We start from the raw sequence: 7731 nt of genomic DNA, 5'->3' as shown, positions 1-7731 counted from the left end.
CAACTGTTCCCTAACTCTGCCAGGCCCACTTCTAAACCACATCCCTGAGCACCATATCTAGGCAGCTTTTAAACACATCCAAGGATGGTGATTCAACCACTTCCCTGGGCAGCCTGTTCCAGTCTTTGATAACCCTTTCAGTGTAGTTTTTCCTAATATCCAGTCTAAACCTCCCCTGGCACAACTTGAGGCTGTTTCCTCTTGTCCTATCGCTTGTTACTTGTGAGAAGAGACCAACCCCACCTTGCTACAGCCTCCTTTCAGGTAGGTGTAGAGACCCATAAGGTCTCCCCTCAGCCTCCTTTTCTCCAGGCTGGACACCCCCAGTTCCCTCAGCCGCTCCTCATAAGACTTGTGCTCCAGACCCTTCTCCAGCTTCATTGCCCTTCTCTGGACCCTCTCCACTGTATGAACTTACGTAAGGCAGATAATATTTACCTGTATAAATTATGTAAAAATACAGATGCTGTGCAGGCTTAGCTCCAATTGAGACTGAAGTAATAATAATATCTCAGATCGACTGGTTCTCCCTGTACAAGCTCCCTGTTGTGCTGAGCGTCACCCATTACGAGTTAATCTCTATTCCAAATCAAAAGGACCTACAAACCCTCAAATACTGGCTCTCCCTCCAGTTATAACAGTACTAGCACATACAAAAGTTTGTTATAAAAGCCCAACACATTGGCTGGAAATGTGTTCTCAGTAAGTCAGGATGTTGAGACGTGGTGTTGGGAACTGTTCACGCATTACCCAGATGTGTCTGGGCAGGCAGCATGCAGATATGGAGTTAAATTTGGAAGCTGGGCACACCCACGATGGTACCTAAAATCATCTTTCGTCCAGCAGAGCTGTGCTGCTTCCAAGAGGAAAGGCCATATGGGAGATGGTGTGATAGCTGGTCTCGCTAAAACCTGTTAGCTGAGGAGTGTGCTGAGGACTTGGGCCTCACCAGAGGCACTTTCATGTTACCAAAGCGTGATAAGCAAGGAGAAAATTCATTTTTAAATCTGACCTTTGAAGCACAAAGCTTCAGTCCTTGCTCAAAATTGGTTCTTTAAGGTTTGTTTTAGTATCCCATCCTCCTGACATGACGTTGTCTTTACCTCGTTGTGGCTAAGGATGTGCTGTAAAAATAGCATAATTTTTGTTTTTCTCTCACAAATGTTGTGAAGTAGCTAATGCTGCTGCTGTGGGCACGGAATGGGATGAAAAGGTGATGCTGCAGTGTGCTATGCTAGGTACGCATTTATTAGGGACACCAGTGGTACTGTATTTAATAACATCAGGGTACTGTACCTAATAGTATCCACCCAATGCAGTGTGTACATCAGATCACACAAAAATATACCACTATACAGCGTCCTTGATCTATCCAACAATTGCTGTTTGTATTATTTAAGATAGTGTAATTTTTGTGGCAGACAAGGTGACTAAAGATGATGAACACACATAAAACTGTAGCCAATGCACTTAGACTAAGTGGGTTCTTGCTTTACTGTAAAAAGAAATTGTACTATTTTTTTAAGACTAAAATTAGTTAATTATTTCTTATCTAAGTTCATCCTACAGCATGCTAAAACACTTAGGACACACATCGGGGAAGGGAGATATGAATTGTATTTTGCCCAGGTGTAGGAATGAAATTCCTTTGTCATCTGACCAGAACTGACTTGGACAGAAATGGCTTTTATATTCTGCACAGAAATTCTCACTTACTTGTGTTTTGTCATGTTTGTTCCCTAATTTTCTTCCTCTTGTAGAGAAACACGTGATGCTGTAAGCTAAATGGAGAATATAGGTGCGAATGCAAAAGATGATTAAGTGGTTTTATTTTATGCAAATCATGAGGTCTGTAAAGCATGCCTTATGTACTTCCCCTTCCTGTTTGGTAACTTAGTGGGATGACCCCCATGCTTTTTCCAAATACCAGCTTTGCATGTGATCTAACTATATAGCTACAACAGTAGCGTTTGCCCAGCTCAGTAAGTCATGAATACAATCTTCTGTAATAAGCCAAAGACTGTTTGGCTGCACCACTCCCACTGGAAATGCCTGAAGAACCAGACAGCCCTGGAGATACAAAAAGGTAAATACTGGAAGCAGCTCAATTAAAAGTTGAGCCCATAGAGGAGTGCACTCTCACCCTTGCTCACTCTGTTGACACCCAGAACACCCTGGCAGGCGATCTAAAGAAAGAAGGAACAAAAGGCTCTGGTCAGTGAGTGACCCCGACTGAGAAGTCTCAACAGGGACTACTAGCCATGGCCTTGCTGCCTCACTGCCCAGCTGCAATAATGATCATGAGAAATAAAAACAGAGCAGGAGCTTGAGTGTTTTCTTTCTCCTTTTGTTGCTGGGCAGCATACCCCTTTAATTTTCTGTCTGTGTGGAGGGTTCCTGTGTGCAAATGATTCTGGAAACAGTGCTATGAAGAGTTTCCTGAAAATGAGCCTATGTCCACTATCCATACTAGTAAATTCTAAAGAGCGGCTATTCAGAAATTGCTTTGTAACTTGGTAAGCTCTGTACTGTTTTGCCATGAGATTGGAAAAGGACAATGAGATGCATCTGAAAATATTCATTACTCATCAGCAGTGAAAATTACAGAATTTACAAAATAAACTCTAGAGAAATCATTTTCATCTTTATACTAGCCAGTGTAGCTCTAGTAATTATAGCAGGTTATCCTTCTAGATCATGGAGTAGTCATGGACTTTTATGTCCTTCTTGAAGTAACTCCAGGGCTCCTAGTTGGCCTCCCAGGTCTTTTTGAACTTAGACATTCACAAAAATTAATCTGAATGAGTTAAAAATATGAACTGAAAGTGAACTGTTTAGTCTCTGTGTTACATCCTGCACAGACACTATTATGTGGCCTGAAAAAAAGGTTAACATTTATCTTGCTTTTTTCACTTCCAAGTGAAAAATTCAGCTAAACTGAATTACAGCGTCTTAAATTTCAACCAATGCTGTCTGTTTGAGATTTGAAGCAGTTTTAAAATAGTCATAGTTCAATACGATTTTCTTTGAGAGTCTTTGTACAGTTAAAACTTTGTATGAGTGGTACCCAAACTTTCCAGCTAGACAGGCCATTTCTCTCATGCCAGTAGCAGACCTTTAGTTGCAGAAGTGCACACCTAAAATTTGCAGTGAAAGAGGGTGGAGAAATAACTAACGTTCTGCTTCTCACACAAGCACAGAATTTGTTAGTGAAATGTGCCTGGGGACCATGCAAAATAACTTTACTCCATTCTGCAAGGGATAATTAAAAGCTTTCCAACAGACCCTGGGGGACAATTCCTGTCTGGCCCTTAGTTAGGAAATCTTGTGTTTTGCCTCTTTACCCTGTTCTCTTTTTTAGCATCTGCAAAAAGTACACTGTTCCAGACTATTCTTCTATGTTGCAACACACAGCAAGTAACTGAGAGCCAATGTATTTTAACAGAAATTTTGGAGAGCCACATGACGCTATTTCTCAATTAAACCCTTTGTCCTTCTCTTTGAAATACTTGGTTTGTGGTCTGCGAGAGTCAGAATGTTGAAGCAAGACAGGTAGGAAGTTGGATCACTAGGGCGTATACAACTAAACTGATGAAAATATATCTGTTTCTCTGACTGCAATCACACTTGGTGGTCCTTCTGAAATTCTGCCATCAGGTAACACATTGACATATTAGCTCACACTGGTATTTTTTTTTTTTTTTTTCCCCTGAACAGCCCCACCTAATGATTTCATCGGAGAAGCAAAAGAAGCATAGAAAAGCTTTGTGTGTGTTTCTGTGTGCCGTACTCTGAAAAGAACTGGACTACAATTAGCAATAATTGTGTTTCTGTCATCTTTAGATGTGTGCAGCTTAGGTAGAAGAGATTACAGGAGTGGTATTTAATAATGTATCTACAAATGAATTAGTTATAGGTATGAGCCTGAAAAGTCTGGAATGCAGTTGTATATCGGAGGCTTTAAAGAGGAAGGGCCTGGGAAATACATGAAGAGTGCTTAGTCCTGAATAGGTAACCAAATGCACAGACCAGGATGAAAAGGAGGTCAAAATATTTCAGCCTTTTCAGAGAACATTAATTAGGTAGCTAAGACGGCATGAATTCATCCCTTTTGGAGCTGTATTTCATCTCACTACTTTTGTCTAAAGGCAAACACAATAGCCCTGACATATGAGCTCACTGTGTCTCCAGTAAACAACAAAGGACTCCGAACACTTTTTGTCCCCAGTGATCAATACCGAGTCTAAAAGAAAGCCGCTGTATGTAATTCGGTTATCATCAATATTGTATTCCTATTCAAAACAGCCATCAGAAATGTCTGCTGCTTCTTAAAAAGCAGAATGTAAGCACAAAATAGTTACTGATTTACTCTGTGGATTTTTTTCCTATAAATGTGCAGCAAGGGAAGAAAAACATTTAAAAAGTTAGCTTTTGAAGTGAGCAGCAGATACCTACAAGGAGAAGATACCTATTGTGCAGCTGGCTGTACAGGAATAACCAGATAATTATCTGGCAACTGAATGTAAAGGAGTAATTCCATCACTGCACTGGAGAACTTCCCAAAGTGCTTGTAGAAGAGGCACAGCCTTTACAACTGACAAGGGTATACACATACGGGTACAACATGTTGTGCTACACATACTATTCATTCCTCCTGCTAGAATGTAATCACTTTTGATTTTTTCCTAAGGACACCAGGCTTACAAAATCTTTTTTTTTTTTCTCTTTTTTCTTTTTTTATGTTCCTTCATTTTTTTTTTCCTGGCTTTTCACGGCTTCCTCTCTGTCCCTAATAAGTTTTGAACACGCTTGTCAAACTTCATTGCAACTGGCTGAAGAAGGTAAGTTTCAAATATGTTTGCTGCTATGTACTTCATGCAGTCCCACGTAGAGCAGAGACCCAGATCTCCCCCCGCAGTGAATGAAATCCTTCAGCATACATGGAACAGGAACCTGCACCTGTGATTTGTTGGCTGGTAATCAGCACATGTAGCTCAAAATCAACTAGAGTACGGACACCCTCACATCCTTGCCTCCTGGTAAAAACATGAAGCAGTAGGACTATCTGTGGGAGGAAAGCTTGGGAAATTGTGAAAGGGCAAGGAACATGAGACAGGAGCTAAGGGTATTTTAAGTGATGCCTAGGGCACAAATGACACACCTCCATAAGAAATCAGGCTTCTCCATTCAGCAGCCCCCAGGACCGTGAATTTCTCCTCAGCTGCTTTCCACACTGTGCAAGCATCTAAACATCACCCAGCTAGCTTGTCCTGCTTCTAATACTCCCGCTTACAAACAGCAGGAGCTGTACCTGATCTCAAGGAAAGCAAAAGAAAATATTATAGCTCCATTCCTTTGCACAAATGCTCAGTGCAGTGAGAGCTGTTACCAGTGGACGGAAGAGGGGAAGGCTGCTTTGGCAACACAAAATACTTGGATCTGAACAGCTGGGCTGAACCTCCCCTGCTTGGAAACGATTCTCACCACATGATTTTTTTCTGATTATAATGCTAAAGTATTGTCCTGTAATTGTACAGGCTGAATAATTTCAGAAGTAACTATTTCTTCTGAGCGTTCCCCACTGCAGATAGGTTACTACATGAGCGGTTGAGTCCCCAGATGTTCATCTCTGCTTTCCAGACCCCTCCCTGCTGTGTCATTTGGTGTGGGGAAATGGAGAGATGAAGTGATCCGGATAAGAAATAATCCATCATAAGAAAAGGTTTATTTTTCAGCCAGATCAGTCTCCCTTATGCTAGCACACAGCAGGAGACGACAGCACTGTGATAAGAACGAGCAGTCAGGGATGACAGGCTGTTGTTTAAACCGTGCCACTGCCCCAAAATCACTTGTGACTTTTCTCCCTCAGCCTTTAGGGTCTAGCAGAAGCTGTTATAAAGAAGTAAGTGTTTAAGGATGAAAGTCAAGTGTTCCCTGAAAAGCAGGCAAGTGAGCAAAGTGGGAGCAGAGAAGGCTGTACAGAAAGGTTCCTCACAAAATTACAATTACCTAAATACTTATTCATGAAGAAAAGGCCTTCTGGCCCATTCCTTTTAATTTATTACTGCCAAATTGTTCTGCTGGCTCAAACTCCATTTGAAACGTAATGCTGGGTGCAATGTGACATGTGTTTCTGCTGATGTCACTCAACAGTCACTCCCCTCCCCCCCCACACTGACACAAAAGCAGGAAAAAAAAAAATGTTTCTCACAAATTCTGCAACTCTAATCCTGGGAAAAACATGCTAATGGACCTCCCAGGAACGTATAACCTCTTTCCCACCTCCAATACTTTCACATACCCTTTTGCCTCTGTTCTGTTCCCGTATCTATTGTGTTTCCAGTGTATCAATATTTGCAGGCATGACAACATTTAAGTAGAAGGTAGAGTGTGAATCGTTGTCATTAACTAGTAGAAAAAGGGGTAGAGGTGGTTGGCAAAGAAGGATTTTGGAAGCAAATCACCTGAGAAACTATGCTTTCTTCTACTGTCTTTCCTTATAATTTCAGAGAGTAACATGCATTTAGGTAAACCTGTGGACCTTCCAGCATTCCTCACCTTATCCTAGGAGAGCACGTCACTAAAGGAACCCCAATGTGATGCTTGATTGCATTATCAGCATTACTGTTCCTCTGGCTTTTCTCCCTTCACCCACATTGTCTCTGCAATAAGAAGCCCTAACTGAGGGATGGCTCTTGCCAGTTGTAGGAAGTAAGTTTCACAGGCATGCATAATCGAGTTCCTTTGTTCATGATGCTTATTAGAGGGAACAATATAATTTGATATGGTAAAATTAAAAAAAAACCCAAAAGCATGCATCGTGCTAGAAGCTTCTGATCACAGGACTGGGCTCTAGCAAAATTCTAGCTGTGCTTAACAGAACATAATGTTTTACTGAAACAGCGTAAGGGATTTTTTCGTTCTTTTCTTGTGGGTTTTTTTTTTCCCCCCCCCTCAGATTTTTCCTAGGTGTAGGAGAGGTCAGAACCTGAAAATAAGTTAGCCTAAATATATGCATTCACTTTTTTTCTGGAGCTGCAGGCACAAAACTACAGAGTTCTTACAATGAAACACAGAAAACTTTCTCTGAGGACTCTTTCAGATAACTGTAGTTAGAAGCAATTTGTATAATTATGTTTTATGGCAACAGGGCTGGAAGGCATTTGTGTAGAACAGGGAAATCGAACAGAGAGAAAAGGGGGAGGGGAAATGAACAGGTCAGAGGTGCTCTTGGGTGAGTTTGATACGATTTTTGGATCCTGAACAGTCTGATACAAATTTTGGTGTAGCTGATGGGCTTCCCCACCTCAATGAATACAGCTGTAGAGGTTAATACAGTGGAAGCTTTTGTTTTTCTATGGGTCCGGGTTGACATGCCCATAAACCAGCGTGCTAACTTGGAAAGCACTGACTTCCCACTTGAGCAGGCGGGGAGGGATCTTTCTCTCCATCAAGCAAGGCATCACGACGCGGACAGCGGGCAGAGGGCTCGGCGAGGGGCGCGGGGTTGGGGTCCGGAAAACAAACCCTCCAGCGAGCTGGGGAGGGCTGGGAGCCGCGCAGAAGGAGCAAGACGGGGCAGTGCCGCAAAGGCGTGGCCATAGGGGCCGATAAATACACCTGACTCATGCCCGGAGTGTATTCGAAATCCGGGCTGGGGAAGTGCTCCGGGCAGGTTTGCGCAGCCCGAGGGGACCGCGGGGCTCTGCCGCGCCGGCGTTCCGCTGCCCC

The sequence above is a fragment of the Charadrius vociferus genome, unplaced genomic scaffold, assembly GCF_000708025.1.
Source record: "Charadrius vociferus isolate BGI_N301 unplaced genomic scaffold, ASM70802v2 scaffold974, whole genome shotgun sequence".
Lineage (NCBI taxonomy): Eukaryota > Metazoa > Chordata > Aves > Charadriiformes > Charadriidae > Charadrius > Charadrius vociferus.
This window is presented reverse-complemented; position numbering follows the sequence as displayed.